This window comes from Jaculus jaculus, chromosome 3 (genome assembly GCF_020740685.1).
Source record: "Jaculus jaculus isolate mJacJac1 chromosome 3, mJacJac1.mat.Y.cur, whole genome shotgun sequence".
Taxonomy (NCBI): domain Eukaryota; kingdom Metazoa; phylum Chordata; class Mammalia; order Rodentia; family Dipodidae; genus Jaculus; species Jaculus jaculus.
Genome location: NC_059104.1, coordinates 90,844,151 through 90,862,078, shown reverse-complemented (window position 1 = coordinate 90,862,078; position 17,928 = coordinate 90,844,151). Strand labels below are relative to the sequence as shown.

General features: G+C 44.9%; 1 pseudogene; it reads right to left on the bottom strand.

Annotated features, from left to right (window-relative positions):
- Positions 1 to 8,651: 8,651 nt before the first annotated feature.
- LOC101608767 lies at positions 8,652 to 10,095 on the bottom strand (annotated as a pseudogene).
- Positions 10,096 to 17,928: the final 7,833 nt, after the last annotated feature.

Genomic DNA, 17,928 nt, shown 5'->3' with positions numbered 1-17,928 from the left:
GGGTAAAATCCCTTTCCCAGCAGGCATGGTGGTGCACGCCTTTAATCCAGGAGGCACAGGTAGGAGGATCACTGTGAGCTCAAGGCCACCCTGAGACTACACAGTGAATTCCAGGCCAGCCTGGGCTAGAGTGAGACCCTACCTTGGGGGGAGCAAAAAAAATCCCTTTCCCATGAGCATCTTCTAGACTTACGCTGAGGCACTTGCAGGAGATACCACAGCTGAGATCTACTTTTCCTTACTGAGACACACGTGGTCAGCAATTGACACAAGAGGACTCTGACACACCTTGTCCCTAAAATGTCCTGCTATTGAGCAGCGAGGGAGCCCCACGCTACAGAGATGCTGAGGTCCTGGTGGTGTGGGCTTCGCTAGAAGATGCCTGTGATCCCAGCTCTTCCTTCCATCACCACTGCTCGTGACACTAACAGACGAGCAGTCAGATCCCCACTTTGTCAAACCCCATGGGTTGGGACCAAACAAGTTAACTTACAATTTTTTTTTAATTTTTATTAACATTTTCCATGATTATAAAATATATCCCATTGTAATTCCCTCCCTCCCCACCCCCACACTTTCCCATTTGAAATTCCATCCTCCATCATATTACCTCCCCATTAAAATCATTGTAATTACATGTATACAATATCAACCTATTAAGTATCCACCTCCCTTCCTTTCTCTACCCTTTATGTCTCCTTTTTAACTTACTGGCCTCTGCTACTAAGTATTTTCATTCTCACGCAGAAGCCCAGTCATCTGTAGCTAGGATCCACATATGAGAGAGAACATGTGGCGCTTGGCTTTCTGGGCCTGGGTTACCTCAATTAGTATAATACTTTCCAGGTCCATCCATTTTTCTGCAAATTTCATAACTTCATTTTTCTTTACCGCTGAGTAGAACTCCATTGTAAAAATGTGCCACATCTTCATTATCCACTCATCTGTTGAGGGACATCTAGGCTGGTTCCATTTCCCAGCTATTATAAATTGAGCAGCAATAAACATGGTTGAGCACGTACTTCTAAGGAAATGAGATGAGTCCTTTGGATATATGCCTAGGAGTGCTATAGCTGGGTCATATGGTAGATCAATCTCTAGCTGCTTTAGGAACCTCCACACTGTTTTCCACAATGGCTGGACCAGATTGCATTCCCACCAGCAGTGCAGAAGGGTTCCTCTTTTTCCACATCCCCGCCAACATTTATGATCATTTGTCTTCATGATGGTGGCCAATCTGACAGGAGTGAGATGGAATCTCAATGTAGTTTTAATCTGCATTTCCCTGATGACTAGTGACGTAGAACATTTTTTTAGATGCTTATATGCCATTCGTATTTCTTCCTTTGAGAACTCTCTATTTAGCTCCATAGCCCATTTTTTGATTGGCTTGTTTGATTCCTTATTAGTTAACTTTCTGAGATCTTTGTATATCCTAGATATTAATCCTCTATCAGGTATATAGCTGGCGAAGATGTTTTCCCATTCTGTAGGTTGCCTCTTTGCTTTTTTCACTATGTCCTTTGCGGTGCAAAATCTTTGTAATTTCATTAGGTCCCAGTGGTTAATCTGTGGTTTTATTGCCTGAGCAATTTGGGGTGTATTCATGAAGTCTTTGCCAAGACCAATATGTTGAAGGGTTTCCCCTACTTTTTCCTCTAGCAGTTTCAGAGTTTCCAGTCTGATGTTAAGGTCTTTAATCCATTTGGACTTAATACTTGTGCACAGCGAGAGAGAAGAATCTATTTTCATCTTTCTGCAGGTATATATCCAGTTTTCAAAACACCATTTGCTGAAGAGGCTGTCTCTTCTCCAATGAGTATTTTTGGCATTTTTATCGAATATCAGGTGGCTATAGCTACTTGGGCTTACATCTGGGTCCTCTATTCTGTTCCACTGATCTACATGTCTGTTTTTGTGCCAGTACCATGCTGTTTTTGTTACTATGGCTCTGTAGTATAGGTTAAAATCAGGTATGGTGATACCACCAGCCTCTTTTTGTTGCACAGTATTATTTTAGATATTCGAGGTTTTTGTGATTCCAAATGAATTTTTGGATTGTTTTTTCTATTTCCATGAAGAAAGCCTTTGGAATTTTGATAGGGATTGCACTAAATGTGTAGATTGTTTTAGGTAAGATTGCCATTTTCACAATATTGATTCTTCCAATCGAGGAACAAGGGATGTTTCTCCACTTTCTAGTGTCTTCTGCAATTTCTCGCTTGAGTGTTTTAAAGTTCTCATTATATAGATTCTTTACTTCCTTGGTTAGGTTTATTCCAAGGTACTTTATTTTTTTTTGATGCAATTGTGAATGGGAGTGATTCTCTGATTTCATCCTCTGTGTGTTTGTTGTTAGCATATATGAAGGCTACTGATTTCTGTGTATTTATTTTGTATCCTGCTACATTGCTGTAGGGTTTGATCAGCTCTAACAGTTTGCTAGTAGAGTCGTTAGGGTCCTTTATGTATAGAATCATGTCATCTGCAAATACTGATAACTTGATTTCTTCCTTTCCAATTTGTATCCCTTTTATGTGTGTCTCTTGCCTTATTGCTATGGCTAAGACTTACAAAACTATATTAAATAAAATTGGGGACAGTGGACACCCTTGTCTTGTTCCTGATTTTAGTGGAAAAGCTTCTAGATTTTCCCCATTTAGTAGTATGTTGGCTGTAGGCTTGTCATAAATAGCCTTTATTAGATTGAGATATGTTCCTTCTATTCCCAGTCTCTGTAGGGCTTTTATCATGAAGGGATATTGGATTTTGTCAAATGCTTTCTCTGTGTCTAATGAGATGATCATTTGATTTTTGTCCTTCAACCCGTTTATGTAATGTATTACATTTATAGATTTGCGTATGTTGAACCATCCCTGCATCTCTGGGATAAAGCCTACTTGGTCAGGGTGAATGATCTTTTTGATATACTCTTGTATTCTGTTTGCCAATATTTTGTTGAGAATTTTTGCATCTATGTTCATGAGGGAGATTGGTCTGTAATTTTCTTTTTTTTTTTTTTAATTTATTTATTTGAGAGCGACAGACATAGAGAGAAAGACAGATAGAGGGAGAGAGAGAGAATGGGCGCGCCAGGGCTTCCCGCCTCTGCAAATGCACTCCAGACACATGCGCCCCCTTGTGCATCTGGCTAACATGGGATCTGGGGAAGCAAGCCTCGAACCGGGGTCCTTAGGCTTCACAGGCAAGCGCTTAACCGCTAAGCCATCCCTCCAGCCCTAATTTTCTTTTTTTGTTCTATCTTTGCCTGGTTTTGGTATCAGGGTGATGCTGGCCTCATAGAAGGACTTTGGTAGAATTCCTTCTTTTTCTATTTCCTGGAAAAGCTTAAGAAGCAATGGTGTTAGCTCTTTCTTAAAAGTCTGGTAAAATTCAGCAGTGAATCCATCTGGGCCTGGGCTTTTTTTAGTTGGGAGATTATTGATAACTGTTTGGATCTCCATGTTGTTATAGGTCTATTTAAGTTATTAATCTCATCTTGATTTAATTTAGGTAGGTCATATAAATCAAGGAAATCATCCATTTCTTTCAGATTTTCATACTTTGTGGAGTATATGCTTTTATACTATGTCCCTATGATTTTTTGAATTTCTCTGCAGTCTGTTGTGATGTTACCTTGTTCCTCTCTGATTTTATTAATTAGTGTCTCTTCTCTCTTTCTTTTGGTCAGATTTGCTAAGGGTTTATCAATCTTGTTTATCCTTTCAAAGAACCAACTTTTTGTTTCATTAATTCTTTGGGTTGCTGTTTTTTTTGTTTGTTTGTTTCTATTTCATTACTTTCTGCCCTAATCTTTATTATTTCTTCCCATCTACTGATTTTTGGTTTGCCTTGTTCTTCTTTTTCCAAGGCTTTAAAGCGAAGCTTTAGGTCGTTTACTTGTGACCTTTGTAATTTCTTAATATAGGCACTTAAGGCTATAAATTTACCTCTTAGAACTGCCTTCATTGTGTCCCAGAGATTTTGGTATGTTGTGTTCTCATTATCATTTGACTCTATAAATTTTTTGATTTCCTTTGTGATTTCTTCATTGACCCACTCATCATTTAGTAGTGTATTGTTTAGTTTCCATGATTTTGTGTATGCTCTATAGCCTTTCTTGCTACTGATTTGTAGTTTAATTCCATTGTGGTCAGATAGAATGCAAGGAATTATTTCAATTTTCCTGAATTTGTTAAGATTTGCTTTGTGTCCTAATATATGGTCTATTTTAGAGAATGTTCCATGTGCTGCTGAAAAGAATGTATATTCTGCAGCCTTTGGATGAAATGTCCTGTATATATCTGTTAGGTCCATTCCTTCTATGACCTCATTTAGTCCAGATGCCTCTCAGTTTATTCTTTCCCGGGATGACCTGTCAATTGATGAGAGTGGGGTGTTAAGGTCACCCACCACCACTGTGTTTGGTGTTATCTGTGACCTTAGTTCTAATAGTGTTTGTTTGACAAATTTGGGAGCCCCCATGTTAGGTGCAGATATTTTTAGGATTGTAATGTCCTCCTGTTGGAGTGTGCCTTTAATCAATATAAAGTGACCTTCCTTATCTTTCTTGACTAACGTCGGACTAAAGTCTACCCTGTCTGTTATTAGGATAGCATCCCCTGCTTGTTTTCTAGGCCCATTTGCTTGAAACACCATTTTTCAACCTTTCACCCTAAGATAATGTCTATCCTTTGTAGAAAGGTGAGTTTCTTGGAGACAACAAATTGTAGGATCCTGCTTTTTAACCCAGTCTGCAAATCTATGTCTTTTTGTTGGGGCATTGAGGCCGTTGATATTAAGAGATATTATTGAAAGGTGTGTATTTATGTTTGCCATTTTTTTGTGTGTGTGTGTGTGTTTCTGGTTCTACCTGTGCTCTCTTCTGTTAACTAGTATTTGAGTATTGCTTGTTTTTTCTAGGTTCCTTATATGTGTGCTTTTCCTTTTGTTCAGCATGGAGGATTCTATCAAGTATTTTCTGTAGAGCTGGTTTTGTCTTCAAATACTCCTTTAACCTGCTTTTGTCATGGAATGTCTTTATTTCTCCATCTATTTGAATGGATAACTTTGCAGGATAAAGTAACCTTGGTTGACAGTTGTTATCTTTCAGAACTTGGAATATATCACTCCAAGCCCTTCTGGCTTTAAAAGTTTGTGTTGAATAATCTGCTGTAATCCTGATGGGCTTGCTTTTGTAGGTAACTTGATTTTTCTCTCTAGCTGCTTTCAATATTTTTCTTTGGTGTGTGTGTTTGGAAGTTTGATTATAATATGGCGAGGAGAGGTTCTTCCTGGGTTTTGTCTGGCTGGGCTTCTAAAGGCTTCCTGTATCTGCATTGGCACCTCTTTCCCAATTTGGGGGAAATTTTCTTCTATGATTTTGTTGAAGACGCCTACTATGCCTCTGGAGTGGAGTTCTTCTCCTTATACTATGCCCTGAATTCTTATATTGGATCTTTTCATAGTGTCCCGAATATCTTGAAATTCCCACTCATACTTTTCTATAAGTTTGTCTTTCTCTTTGTTGGACTGCATTAGGTCTGCCACCTGGTCTTCTAGCTTAGATATTCTGTCCTCTCCCTCATCCATCCTACTGGTGAGATTTTCTACAGAGTTTTTTATTTCATTAACTGTGTTCTTCATTGCTAGTAATTCTGACTGGTTTTTCTTTATTATTTCTATTTCCTTACTTATGTCTTGTATTGCCTTCTTTATTTCATGAAATTGGTGTCCTGCATCTTCTTTGATTCCTTTGATTTCCTCTTTGATTTCTTCTCTGATTGTTTTGATGTGTTCTTTGATCTCTTTGAACATATTTATAATCATTCTTTTGAACTCTTTCTCAGGCATTTCCTCTAACTCTTTCTCACTGGAGGACATTTCTGATGCATTAATACTTTTAGGTGGATTTATATCGTCTTGCTTTTTAGTGTTTCTTGTGTTATAATGTATATATTTTTGCATCTTGGATTACGTTAATGCTTGGGTTTTCTAGCTAGCTGTGTATTCTTAGCTGTATCAATTGATTTGATGTAATATATTTTCAGGGTAGGACCTTAAGGTGTTAGGTGTGGCTCTTAAGACTCTCAGAGTATCTACAAAGATGTTCTTAGGGGTTGAGTTTCCCTGCTATAGGAGTATTCTAGCAGGCTGAGTGGAATAAAATACAGGTAGATTCTAAAATTTAACTAAACACTGTACACATTCAATCAAAAACAGCCCTGAGTATGTATGCAAGAGTAGTTATTATAACGACCAGATCCTCTATCAACAAAGAGGTTAAGATTTCTGGTCTGTTGAGGGATCCAAGTCAGCTTGTGACCAAGTGAGACCCTTCCCTGGTGCAATCCCAGTTACCTTGGATGATTTTGGTCTCAGTCAAGTTGCTGCCTGGGTCGTCGTGCTGCTGTTCTGATATCTGGAGCTGGGCATTTGCTTTTCCTGCGGGGCAAACCGAGCCGCTGCTGCTGCCTCTGCTGCTGCTGTAGCTGCCACTGCTGGAGCCATCACTGCTGCTGAAGCTGCTGCTGCTGTGTCCACTGCCGCTGCTCCCCCTGAAGCTGCTGCTGCCGAGTCTGCCGCTGCTGCCGATCCTGGGTCTGCTGCTGCTGGGGCCGCTGGTACCGGTGTTGGAGCCGCTGATGTTGCTCCCCAACTCTGCTCCTGCTTGGGTCCCGTTGTCAGCCCAAGTTGGCGTGGCCGGGTCCCGGGCTGCTGCTCTGTTCGCTGGAGCTGGGCTCAGGCGGTGGGGGAGCGGAGGGAGCCGCAGCTGCTCTGGTTCCCTTGCTGCTCCACGTGTTCTTCTACCTCGCAGTCTGCTCCTCCGTTGCTCGCTGCCGCTCTCCCCTCACGTTTCCCGAGTTGCGGAGAGCGCGGTGTGAGGGAAAGCGCCCGCACCTGGCTTTTCCTGCGGCTCAAGCCGAGTCTGGCAGCTTTCTAGTGCGCCACGGCCGTGGCGGTTGGCCGAGCTGCCGGAGCCACTTTTCCCGCCTGTGCAGGCTCTGGATGCTCTATAACTCTTCTACTTCTCTGCTGCTGCTTCAATTTCCTATACACCCCACTTTTTAGTAAAAGTGTGTATTTTGCTGATTTTTTTTGATCTTTTCCCCCCTAGGCTGCTTTGGCGTGGTACCTATGCCGCCATCTTAACTGGAAGTTCCTTACAATTTTTTTTTTTGAGGGGGAGGTTGTTAAAGAGAAAGTAACTGGTAACACATAGCAAGGTAACAAATACAGGCCATGTCTTCATCTTTTTACCTAAACAAAAGTTAAAGTGCTAACTGTGGTGTGTTCACACAAGTGCCCGCACACTCTTAACAGACATTGTATATATGACAGATACACCAACATCGTACTTCCATTTCTCCTTTAGGGCATGGAAGACCACCCAGCAGCACAGCAAAGCAAAGCAAGCACCTTTGAGTATCCAGGCTGGTCGACTTAGGAGTGCAGTGCCAGAAAAGTTAAGGCTACACCTGACTTCAGACATGAGCCAGTCAACTTCACAGAAAACCTTTACCCTTAATCTCAGCCATCAGCCTTGCAAACAGAAAGCAGTGGCCCTCAGACCTTAAGGTGTGGCTCCGTTTAGGCTCTTACAACTTTCTCTAGGTAAGGAAGACCTTGCACAGAAAACACCTTTGTTCTTCAATCTTAGAGGTGTCTAAAACCTGACACTATCCTCACAATTAGGTTTCCATGTTGTATCTTATGGGAGAGGAATGTAATTTACAAGGGTGGGCACTGACTAGGTTTCTACCAGGAAGTGGGATCCAGCTCTGGATTCTATAGAAGGTGGCTCTCTGCCTGTGAGAGCGTGAGGGGACCTGGGGAGTGAGGTGGCCTTTAACAGGTTGGACAGATCATGCAGAATGAGGAGACCTGGCTTCCCTTCAATTTGTCCTTTTCTTTGGGGATGACATTAATACTGTTTGTTAACCAGATGCAAGCAGCTAATAGGCCATTCCAAAACCTGAATGGACTGAGGACATACAGGGGAAATCCCCCACCAGACAGAATCTCTGTGGGCTTGCCTCCTACTTAGTTCACCCTAAACACCTTCCCCATGGAGCTGTCGTATCTCAAGACGCTGAGCACTTCTGAGAACTATCTGTCTGCAAACTGAAAACCCCAGCTCAGCTCTCCCACACACGCAGAGTCCAGGCCTGGGGACACGGATGTTCTTCTATTTGCACTGCGAGGGTCACACCACACACATCATCAATTTGTTTAGTTTCCTAAACCTTGAAACTAAAGGGTTTCACAATACTGGGGTGTTACCACTCTGCCTGCCAAGAACCTGTTTCGTGTAGTTTTGGATTGTTCCTTGCATTCATAACAATTTCCTTTGGGCATTCTGAATATGAGCCTCATTCTTCAAGGGAGCCATCTGGGTGCAGAGACGCCGGGAATGGCGCTTCATACGCATCTCACAGGGCCTGCTTTAGCAGACAGATTGTCTCCTTCAAGTTTGGTCCCTTTGCTACAAAGCAACTTGCCTGATACAAACCCAAGAGCCTCACACAGAAAGGATGATGTGGACTGCTGTGCTGGGCTATGTATGAGGCAACAGTCTTGACTTCTTTCCCTGCCGCTGCAATTAGGCAAAGACTCAGTGAACAGCACCAGACCCAAAGTTTCAAGTTTCCAGGCTGCTGCAACACTGGCCTCTCCACCCTGCCCGAGGCACACTTACTGGTATGTTCTTAAGTATGGGGGGATGGAATAGATAGGAGAGGCATCTCCTCAGGGCAAGAGACCACAGAGGACAGGACACCTGGCTGGCTGGGGCACCCCACCGAGTGGAGCTCCAGCAAGAAGCAACCCCAGCTGCCCTAATCCTGGAAGTCATCGGAAGCCATCTGAGAGAGCATAGCATTGAGCCGGTCCAGCTTGTCCACCTGCGGCGGGTGGTGCATCAGTATCTCTTGGTCTTCCAACACATCCTCTCCAGAAGCTACCAGGTTAGTGAAGGATTTGCTGCGGATGCACTGGAAATCCATGGGGCGACTCTTTCCTTCTTCCTTCTCCCATGACATCTGGATAAAGGGGCACTGGACATAATTGTAGATAACCTTGGACTGGCCACCAAATCTTCGTTTAATTTTTCCTTTACAGGTAGGGTAGCCTTCAATCCCAATTCGAATGTTTTTCAAGCCCCGCTCCTTCAATACTGTTTTAGCAACATCTTGGTTTTCAATATATTTGAAGAATCTGTACAGTTTGGAGCTGTAAAGAATTTGAGAATATTCTTCCCCCATGGGTGGGGGGTGGTCTTCATCCCAGTCTACCGAATCCTCATCGGTCAACATGACAATGTGGCACTCTCGCTCCCCTTTCTTGGCACAGCCCACTGGACAGGGGCTGGGCAGAATGAGTTCCTCGAGGTAGTGATCAAACTGCTTGTGAGAGCTGTCGTTTGACAGCTCGTGCAGCAACACACTCAGATCTTGACATTGGATAGTGTTGAAGTCAAAGTTAATGCAGAGGTAGTCACAGGTGTCTCTCAGGTCTGGGATGAAGATGCCGTCAGGACAATTGATGATACCAGTTTTGTAATAATCCAGCACAGTGCGAAACACCGTGGTGCCGATTCCCTCTGCAATCTCATACTCTCCCTTCTTGTTGGGCCTCGTGAAGCTGTACTCTCTTCCGTGTCCAAACATCCTTCCCAACATGGTATCCGGGTGAGCAGTGAAAATCTGTGGGTTCACATCAAAACGTGTGCCATCTACAAGAAGAGTCACTTTCTCGGGTGCCTGAGCATAAGAGTTACTGCCCAAGCCCATGCCACTGTTTCCAAATCTGTCTGCAACAGTGAAGGGCTCGTGGTTCTTTTACTGGCACTCTGGAAGCAGGAGGCTTTGAAGTCTTCAGGGAGTGCCATCAGGAGAGCAAACTGCAGACTTGGCTGCTGAGGGGCGTAGTCCAGTGGAAGATCTTCAGTCCTGAAGCTAGGGGGTGAGGAAGGCTGTGCAGACCAGAAGGGGCCAGGCTGACGGCTTCTTCCTCTTGGGCGGCCGCTAAGGACTCATCCACCAGGCAGCTGCCCTCTGGCTGCAAGAACCTATCACTGTCACGGTGGGCATTCATCCTGGGGCCCTGGCTCCTCCTCCATCGCCTGGTGATCAGAGAGAAGCCTGTGTTTTTCATTGCTAGTACATCTGCTTGGTTTTTCTTCACTATTCCTATGTCTTTACTCATGTCTTGTACTGGCCTCTTTACTTCATCAAGTTGGTTTCCTGTGTTCTCCTCCAAGAGTTTGTTTTCCTCTCTGAGCCCTTTTCTGATTCCTTTGAGTTCTTCTTTGATTTCCATGAGCATAGTTATTAACATTCTTTTGAAATCTTTGTCAGGTAGTTCATCTAAATCAGTCTCATTGGAGTTCATTTCTGGTTTTATAATTTTTGGCAGAATCATACTGTCTTGATTTTTTGTGTTTCTTGTGTTATAGTGTAGAGACTTTTGCATCCTGGGTAGATTTGATGCTTGGTTTTTCTAATTATCTGCAGTACTCTCAGACGTGTAAATCTGACTTTATATATCTTCAGGGCAAGAGCTTAGGGTGCCAGGTGTGGCTCTTATATTACTCTCAGAGTAACGGCAGGAGTGATGCTAGGTGTTTGGTTTGCCTCGGATCCACTTAGGCTATGCTGCGTGCCTACTTGGGTCCCTCCTTGTGCTGTGGGCTCTGCCAGGCTGGCTCCTTGGAGGGTCCGCTGCCCGGCAGGCTGTGCTGGATGCGTTTCCTTCCCCAGGTCTCCTGGGTTGCCCGTGCTGGGGGAAGGGAGACTGGGGAGGGTGCCTGAGGTGGTGCTGGAGCTGCTCAGCTGGTCCCTGCTGTCATCTTCAGGTTTCTGACTGTGCAGAGGCTGGTGTCAGTGGAGAAATCCCTTCACCTGGCTTCTGTGGCTCTGGCAGGGTGCGGCGGACCTAGCTCTTCCCAGAGACCGGGACTGGCGCTGTGGGGGAGCCGACTCTGGCTGCTAGAAGCTCTGGGTCTCTTGCTTCTCTGCTTTGGTTGATAATCCCTTACACACCTTCAGTTTTTAGTAGAAGAGTGCACTGTTGTGTTTTTCGCCGTATTTCTCCCCCTAGGCTGCTTTGGCGTGGCTACTACGCTGCCCCCCGCCGCTCGTCGCTGCGCTCGGCCGAATCCTCCCCGGGAGGCGCCGCCCGCCGCCCGCCGCCCGCCGCCCGCCGCCCGCCGCCCGCCGCCCGCCGCCGAGGGGACGCAGGGCTGCAGCAGCGAGCGCGCCCCGGCCTCCCGCCCCAGCCACCACTAAATAAAATCGTCTTAAGTCAAAGCTCCTTACTGCACTAAAACACTGCGTTGGCTTTGTGACTCTAGTTCTCTTGGGGAATAGGTGTGAACCCCATCATCTGAGGTACCAGGCCACCGGGCAGCGTGGCTTCCGTTTCTCAGCAGAAGGCACTTGGGCATCTTTCTCCTTTCTTCTGATGCTTTCCTTTCTGCTTCTCTCCCCTCCCCCCACAACCTTTATGTGTGTGTGTGGTGTGGTATGTGGTATCTGCACACATAAGTGTAGATGTGCATGCCTGTGCACAGGGAAGACAGAGGAGAATGCCAAGTGACACGCCTCTGTTGTTCATCCATGCATTTCCATAAGATGGAGTCTCTTTCTCTCTCTGTAGACATAACTGCAGATTTCTCATACAAGACCCAGTAAATCCCCAGTGTCTGCTCCCCACAGGACTGCAGTCACAGGCATGTGTAGCCAAGTCAGGTGGCCTCAGGTTCTTTCAGCAAGTGCTCTTACCCACTGAGACGTCTGCGCAGGCCCTGATGCTCTTCTTGAAGTCATCTTACTGAAATAGCACAGGTGAGATGTGAACTCCTGTGGCCAGCCTTAGGAAGGTGCCCTCGGAGCCTGGCTAACCTCTTGGGACTCTCTCTCATTTATCAGTACCAAGACCTTGGCCCAATCACTTAACCTCCCTAAGCTTTGCTCACCTCCCTTGAGAAATGATGAGGATGCTGTTAGTGACTGCTCAGGGTTGTGGTAGATGTGATCCCATATGCGTCTTCCCAGGCTGCTGCTGGCCCCATGGCACCTCCGCATGAATGAGCACAGGTTCCTCATCGCATGGGAGCGTGAGTCACCTGCAGACTTGTACAGAGGCGCCTCTTGTGAGGAGGAGCACAGCCCGCTGTGGAAGAGGGGAAGGGGCGTGGCTCCCTGAGTGAACAGCAAGCTGAACGCCTGCCATGGCTACTTTGTTACTGTTGCTTGCTTGTTTTTAAATGTTTTATTTATTTACTTTATTTTGAGACAGAGAAAGAAAGAGGGAGAGAGAGAGAGAGAGAGAGAGAGAGAGAGAGAGAGAGAGGGGGGGGGGGCGTGAATGGGCACGACAGGGCTACTAGCCATTGCAAATGAACTCCAGCTACACGCGCCACCTTGTGCATCTGGCTTACATGGGTACTGGGGAATCAAACCTAGGTCCTTAGGCTTTGGAGGAGGGCAAGCACCTGAACTGCTAGTCCATCTCTCCATCTCCCCCTTTTGTTTTGAGGTAGGGTTTTACTCTAGTCTAGGCTGACCTGGAATTCACTATGAAGTTTCAGGGTGGCCTCAAATTCATGAACTCATGGCAATCTTCCTACCTTTGTTCCCACCTACCCCACACCCACACACTCCAGTGCTGGATTAAAGGAGCGTGCCACCATTTTTTTTAAAGGCCAGGTTAGGGTTTTGTTGTTTGTTTGTTTGTGTTTTCAAGGTAGGGTCTCACTGTAATTCAGGCTGACCTGGAATTCACATGTAGTCTCAGGGTGACCTCTTGGCAATCCCCCTACCTCTGCCTCCCAAGTGCTGGGACTAAAAGCGTGCACCCCCATGCCCCACTCCAGGTTAGGGTTTTAACTTCTTCAGTTTTCTCATTGAAAAAAATTGAGTTACAATAGCTTTCATTTTCTTTTTCCTTTTTTTTTTTTTTTTTTTTGAGACAAGGTCTTGCCCAAGTTACTTGGACTACTTTCTTTTTTTTGCAAGAGTATGTGGGTGTGGCATGCATGTATATGTGTATGCGTGTTAGTATGTGTGTGTACATATGTGTGCATGTGGAGACCAGAGGTTGACTTTGGATGTCTTCTTCCACCACTGTCCGCTTTACTTGCTATAGCAGGCTGCCTCTCTCACATGAGCCCAAAGTTCAGATTCTGCTAGCTTAGCTAGTAAGCTTGCCCCAGGGGCCCTCTGTCTCCCCCTCCTGAGTACTGGGATTTCAGGTGAGCAGTCACATTTATCCAGCATTTACATGAGTGCTGGAGATCCAAACTCCAGTCCCCAGGCTTGAGTGCTTTATCTATTGATCTCTCCAGTCCTGACCTGGAAGTTTCTATGTAGCCGAGGCTGGCCTCCAGCTGCATGAGAACCTTCATTCTCTTCCTCCTGAGTGCTGGGATTACAGGTATGCACCACCAAGACTGGTTCAATGATCACTTCCATAAGTATGTTACAGGCATTTGCAGGTCAAACAGGATGATTTATGACAAAGTACTGTGAATTTTACAAGGCACGCTACATACAGGAATTTTTGATTTCTATCTTGACCAGTTTACTAAGTTTGCAGAAACCAGGAGGTGGAGTTCTGGTCTGTGAGCATCCTAGGAGCAAGGACCTAAACTCTCTCTTGAGTTTAATACCTTAGCTTGTTGACAGCGGGCTTGGCAAGAAGCCAAGCAAACTCTACCACCACCTGATGGACAGAGATGGATCTGCAGAGTCAGAGCACTCATTGGGATTGCCTTTCAGTCTTGCCACTAATGCTTGGCTGTCTTCTTGTCATTCTGAAGCATTTTCCATCACTGACCAGTAGAAAATAGCCCTCTAGGGCTGGAGAGATGGTCCAGCTTTTAAGGTTAAGGCACTTGCCTACAAAGCCAAAGGACCCAGGTTTGATTCTCCAATATTAATGTAAAGCCAGATGCACATGCACCTGGAGTTCGTTTGCAGTGGCTGGAGGCCCTAGTGCACCCCTTCTCTCCCTCTCTCTCTCTCTCTCTCTCTCTCTTTCTCTTTCCATTTTCCAGGCGTGGTGGCACACAACTTTAATCCCAGCACTCTGGGAGGCAGAGGTAGGAGGACCACTGTGAGTTTGAAGCAACTCTGAGTCTACATAGTGAATTCCAGGTCAGCCTGGGCTACAGCTAGACCCTACCTGTGATGGTTAAGGTGCTGGCAAATTGATCTGTTTAGTAATGCACAGAAATCCCTTTCTGGTGAGTTTCTGAGGTTGCTTCCAGGAAGGATTGACTGAAGGAGGAAGTTCTTCCCCCAGAGTGAACCCTTCCACCAGAGCTAGTGGCCTCTCTCAGAGGGGAACTTTATATAAGGAAGCACTGGGTGAAAAGAGCCCCATCCTTCCACTTGGCTGCTGGAACTGCTTGCTGCCTTCCAGCATGGACTGAAGACCAGCATCAACAGAAGACCCATGTGGATTGAAAACCAGAGGCTCCTCAGGAAGCCTACATGCCTTCAGTGCCAGATTGGAACTGCTGAAGCATCTGGCCACATGGACTGAACAGCTACAGTGTTCCTTGATTCTCAGGTCTGCAATTGCTATTGGATTAGCTAGAGCTGATTTTCAAGAGGAATGCGGAAGGATTTGAAATTGGTCTAAGTGTCACCTTGCAGTGCTGTAAGTACAGCTTGATGGACTATTCTGGTCAGAATTTCAAGACCTGAATGCATTAAGAAATATGGACTATGTGGTTTGTCTTATGAGGGTGAAAAGGAGCTTTGTCTGGACTGGGCTAGAAGCAGTTTATATGAGAGACTTGCTGTTATGCCTGTGTCCTGACAATTTGTGCAGAGTTGCATTGCATAGAAATGGAATGGTGTGAGCAGAGGGATATGGCACAGCAAAAAGTGAAATCTTTGGCTGAATTGTTGCCCATTCGGCTGCAAATGAGAGATTATAACCATTGAGATTGGGTCAGTTGACCTGCACTGGGGCAACAGGAAGAATGTAGACTCTTAAAAGGGGCTGAGTGCTCAAGGAGTGTCCTGTTCTTCAAAGTCTGCTTTATTCATCCTTGGATTATCAAACTGGCACTCTACCTTGTATTGTGGAGTGTAATAAATGCAGGAAAGATAGGGTCATCGAGTTTGCAATGCCATCTTGTGTTTTGGAAATGGCCATGGTCAGTATGAAGCAGGTTTGCTGGATGCCTGCATGGAGACCCGATGGAGTTGTAAGTGTGAACCGTGAATTGCAGTGGAGACCCAGGGGAGATGCAGGGATGATGAGATGGCTGCTAAGAAAAGCTACCAGCCCCGGATGAGGTTTGCAGGACTGTGAGTAACCTAGCTGGAGGAGCAGAATTAGAATTCCAGAGACTTTTGCTGGTTAGGATTATCAGGCTTAGAGAACTGTCATTGGCTAGACTTGTTGGTCTTGGAGCTACAGAGTTTGATGTTTGCCCGGGTTGTTTTAAATCTTGTATTGGTTGAATATTTCTTTGCTATGCCATCTTTTGTAATGTGAATGTTTATCCTGTGCCATTATGGGTTTGGGGGGGATGTTTCTGGTATTATGGTTCAGTTCTAAGACCTTGGATTATGGGGATGTTTGAACATCATTAGGATTGATAAAAAATGTGGGGACTTTGAAAGTTGGACTGAATGCATTTTATTTTTTATTTATTTATTTATTTTTTAAAAACTTTGGCCCACTGATATTTTTTTTTAATTATTTATTTATTTGAGAGCGACAGACACAGAGAGAAAGACAGATAGAGGGAGAGAGAGAGAATGGGCACGCCAGGGCTTCCAGCCTCTGCAAACGAACTCCAGACGCATGTGCCCCCTTGTGCATCTGGCTAACGAGGGACCTGGGGAACCGAGCCTCGAACCGGGGTCCGTAGGCTTCACAGGCAAGTGCTTAACCACTAAGCCATCTCTCCAGCCCCCCACTGATATTTTTTTAAATTAATTAATTAATTTATTTGAGAGTGACAGACACAGACAGAAAGACAGATAGAGGGAGAGAGAGAGAATGGGCATGCCAGGGCTTCCAGCCTCTGCAAACAAACTCCAGACGCATGCGCCCCCTTGTGCATCTGGCTAACGTGGGACCTGGGGAACCGAGCCTTGAACTGGGGTCCTTAGGCTTCACAGGCAAGTGCTTAACCGCTAAGCCATCTCTCCAGCCCTGAATGCATTTTACATCATGGGTGGTCATCAGTTTATGGGGGCCAGACATGGAATGTGGTGGTTTGATTCAGGTGCCCCCCATAAACTTAGATGCTCTGGGGTTTTTTTTGGGGGGGGGGTTCGAGGTAGGGTTTCACTTTAGCTTAGGCTCTCCTGGAATTAACTATGTAGTTTCAGGGTCGAACTCACAGCAATTTTCCTACCTCTGCCTCCCCAGTGCTGGGATTAAAGGCGTGCGCCACCACACCCAGAAACTTAGGTGTTCTGAATGCTAGGTTCCCAGCTGATGGAGATTTGGGAATTAATGCCTCTTGGAGGCAGTATATTGTTGGGGGCCGGCTTTTGGGTGTTATAGCCAGTTTCCCCATGCCAGTGTTTGGCACTCTCTCCCATTGCTATTGTCCACCTTATGTTGGCCAGAGGGTGATGTCCCCCATCTGCTCACGCCATTGTTTTCCCCTGCCATCCTGGAGTTTCTCCTCGAGTCTATAAGCCAAAATAAACCTCTTTTTTTTTTTTTTCCTCACAAGCTGCTCTTAGTTGGGTGATTTCTACCAGCAATGTGAGCCTAACTATAATACTACCTAAGAGAGAGAGAGAGAGAGAGAGAGAGAGAGAGAGAGAGAGAGAGAGAAAGAGAGAGAAAGGGAGGGAGAGAAGAAAAGAAAATATCTGTTTATATCTTGTTCAAATTTATAACTAGGGCTGGAGAGATGGCTTAGCAGTTAAGACAATTGCTTGCAAAGCCTAAGGGTCCATGTTCTGCTCTCCAAGTCACACATAAACCAGATACACAAGGTGAAGCAAGCGTACAAGGTCGCACATGTGCACAAGGTGGTGCACACATCTGGAGTTTGATTATAGGGGCTGGAGACCCTGATGCACCAATTCTCTCTCCCTCTTTCTTTTCCTCTCTCTCTCAAATAAATGAAAATAAAAATAAATTTATAACTAATCTGTCATATCCAACATCTAGCTTTGATGTGAATGTCAAGAAGCAACCTGAAATCTTAGACTGTTTTCTATTCCAGCACACGCAAGTGTCCCCAAAGCCCAACCATCACCACAAATCCCTGCAGGAAATGCACCACTGAGCTACAGAAAAAGTAAGTTAGCTTCATGTGGTAAGGTGTGGCTGTCACCAGCTCTGAGACACTAAGAATCTATGACTTCACCTTCTTTTTTTCATGAACTTCTAAAATGCATGACTAGGCACAGTGCCACTGGGAAACTAAATGAACCAAGAGGACAGAGTTCCCTGTGAGACACAGGAATTTAAAATTCAACATAGCTTCAACTTTCATGTGCCTTTCTTCTTCTTTCTTTTTTATTTGTAAAGTGTTTTTTAATTATAGTTTGTTCGTTAAATTAGGCTCAAACTAAGGTTTTTACATTGTAGTTATTGTTTCTTTTCTTTTTTAAAAATTTTATTTATTTGCAAACATAGAGAGATACAGAGAAGAGAGAGAGAAAGAGAATGGGCACACCAAGACCTCTAGTCACTGCAAACGAACTCCAGACGCATGAGCCACTTTGTGCATCTGGCATTATGTGGGTACTGGGTAATCAAACCCAGGTCATTAGGCATTGCAGGCAAGTGCCTTAACTGCTGAGCCATCTCTACAGCCCCTTTTCTTTCTTTCTTTCTTTCTTTCTTTCTTTCTTTCTTTCTTTCTTTCTTTCTCTCTCTCTCTCTCTTTCTTTCTTTCCTTCTTTATATTTTTAGGGCTGGAGATATGGTTCA